The sequence below is a fragment of the Epinephelus moara genome, chromosome 24 (assembly GCF_006386435.1).
Source record: "Epinephelus moara isolate mb chromosome 24, YSFRI_EMoa_1.0, whole genome shotgun sequence".
NCBI classification, from domain to species: domain Eukaryota; kingdom Metazoa; phylum Chordata; class Actinopteri; order Perciformes; family Serranidae; genus Epinephelus; species Epinephelus moara.
This window is the reverse complement of record NC_065529.1, coordinates 37,765,219-37,768,501: the sequence shown is the minus strand read 5'-3', so window position 1 is coordinate 37,768,501 and position 3,283 is coordinate 37,765,219.

Genomic DNA, 3,283 nt, shown 5'->3' with positions numbered 1-3,283 from the left:
AAATTTTGTGCACCTCAAACAACTGTACTGTGAACAGCGGTGTGATCAGTATACAGTACTTTACACGCTGCCCCCATGATAAATTCTTTAAGCTTAGCCTACCTAAAATGTGACACACTATCATATTTATTTCTAAGGCATCATCGTACAGAATAACATGGATGGTCATATTAATGTGTATGTGGTCTGAGAATAATGAATAAAACTCTTCTCAAGAATCCTGCTGTCTGTGATTTTTTTTTTTTGTTAAGGAACTATGTAAAGATGATGATGAAGTAATGAAAGACTACTCATTATATTTGCACCTCCACCTCTGAGTCAGTTTTTTAAACGTACATCAATCAGTAACGCCTCCACTAGAGCAAGCTCAAGAGGAGACTGTGAAATCCCGTTCAGACGCACTTCATTCTCTCAAACTGTCTTATCTGTCAGAGGTAGTCAAATCTGGAATAACCTGCCAATCTCCATAAGAGATTGCTCCAGCTTTTCCATCTTTAAAAAGCATTTAAAAGACTGGCTCAAGCACAACCACACCTATAACCATTGTTAATGTATGTAGCACCTTTGTGATCATGCACATTAACATGGGCAAACTAGCACTTTAGTACAAATACTACACCGCTTTAAAATTATACTCCCTCTTTCCATTCCACCTCCAGCATCTTCATCATCCTCTAAGAATTAATGTACTGGTCTCTGCATTGTTGTAACCCCATTTTTCATATTCACCCCCAACAGATTTCTCCCTAGTCTAATTTTATTTAACTGAAATCGTGGTAACTCAACTTTTTATATCAATAACTGAGCACTGCAGCACTTTACAACGTTACTCATACCCACACTCCCATAAACTATGACTATAATCATGAACAGGTTTTGCATTGCTTTGCTTCACTTTTTACCACACATCAAAGTCATGTTGCACTGTATTATACTGCACTAAATGTATTGGTCACACTTGTATTTTCTGTTTTGCACTAGATGTATTGTCCTTGTTTTGCATTACTGTCTGTTTTGATGTCGTTCTGTAGTGTTTTATGGTTGTCCTTGATTACCTGTTTTTGTTTGATGGATTTTAATGACTTTGAGGTTTTTTAACACCATGCCGGAGGACCACAGTTATGAATTAGTCTTTGGCTAAAACTGACACATTTACAGAAATGTCCATTAATGTGTACTGTCCTCCTTGACACGGTCTGGGTTTCAGCTTGGACCACAGTAGCGGAGTCGGACACAAAGGATGAATTAAAGTACAGTTTTTAATGTTCAGAAAAATGGAGGCAGGCAGATACAAACTGAAAAAAAATACCAGCGCTGAGCAGGGATGGTGACCGGAGGGTGGCTGACCGCGGCGAGCTGGTGCAGGCAGAAAAAACNGTTCCTCAGTAACTACTCTAATTTTGTGTACCTTAGTTCCTCAGTAACTACTCTAATTTTGTGTACCTTAGTTCCTCAGTAACTACTCTAATTTTGTGTAGCTTAGTTCCTCAGTAACTACTCATTAGTTCCTGAGTCATTCCTCATTAGTTCCTCATTCGTTCCTCAGTAACTACTCTAATTTTGTGTACCTTAGTTCCTCAGTAACTACTCATTAGTTCCTGATTCGTTCCTGATTCGTTCCTCATTAGTTCCTCAGTAACTACTGATTAGTTCCTGATTCGTTCCTCATTAGTTCCTCAGTAACTACTCATTAGTTCCTCATTCGTTCCTCAGTAACTACTCTAATTTTGTGTATCTTATTGTAAAGTGTTACCTGGTTTGGGATAGTTGTTGACAATTTCCTTTTCTAAATGAGACATGAATAGTGAGAATGAGGTAGGATTATATAAGTGTACACTTTTTCCTACTCCTTTTTGAGCATGTCTATCAATGTTTTGTTCGTTATTTATTTCCAAATAAAGCTATTCAAGCAATCTAGTGACAGTTTCTGGATTTTTCATATCGCAATATGTTGCAGAAAAAAATATAAATATGTTGCAATATCAATTGATTCCAATATCGTGCAGCTCTTATTTTAAGGGAATAATTCACTCAACAATGAACACTGTAGCATGTCCCATAATTTATGGAGACTGTGGCATAATAGACAATCAAACCTGATCGTCATGTTCAGTTAGTTCTTGTATTACGAATCCCCTTGTACAGAAACATTAAACTGAAATAAACTGAAATTACACAGAGGAACATCTTCATAATTTTCATCATAATTACTCTCATTAGATTCCACTTAGTCTGATTTATTTGGTGTTTTAACTGATACTTAGGCACTTGCATATTAGCACTGAACAAACACTTATTGCTGGATAGCAACAGCATACTGTAACGTTGTCATGTGTTTCAATCACTGTGTTGCAAGAGTGACGAAGCCTCACTTTTCTTCTGATAGTGCCACATTATTAAAGAGCAAGAACAACTTTCTAAAGATGGAAAAATATATACATGAGGGAAGAAGACAGATATTACTGTGCTGTATGCTCAAAGTATTGGAGATGTTACATTCCTCTCATGTGTCCAATAAATGCATGTGGTCTGAGTGTTGAGGGAGACGTTTAAGGAATTGATTTTGCAATACTAAATTAAATTTTCTGCGAGTCCATAGAGAAGATACTCTCATCTCTGCTATCTAAGCATTGTTTAGTGAATGTGGTGCCTTTCGCAGCGTCCAGTATCTCCAGATGCAATTTAAAGTCTAAACACTTCCTCGGCCTCAAATGCAGACAGCCTGTGCACGTAAAACGAAGGCACCCAGTGCAGGTCGGCAGTGCCGGGGCTCGGCAGCAGATGACAGGCCCTGTGAATATTCAGCACAATTACAGGACGTGAAATATCATGCAGATGGAACAAACCCAGATCAAAGTATGTAATTAACCATCAGAGGACAGTTTCCAGTGAGGGAGGAGAGCCAGAGATTAAGGGAAGTTGGTGAGGATTGCGTCGATCATGCCTGCGTGAAAAGCAAAGCACTCGGCTCTGTAGCAGCTGCTCCAATATTAGGTTTGCATGTGTGTGTGTGTGTGTGTGTGTACAGTAAATGCATTTATGTATAAGGTGCATGTGTGCATCTGTGTGGATACTGTAGGGTGGGGCTGTGTATTGATATTATATCAATATTGTCATATGAGACTGGATATCATCTCTGAATATCACAATATTAGTGTTGTCTCTTCCCTGGTTTTAAAAGCTGCATCTCATTTACAAGGAATTTGTTTGATTTTGGTGCAAGGTAAGACATACAATAAACATATAAAGAGGAAATAAAAATAAAATAAGGCAAAGTTACGAT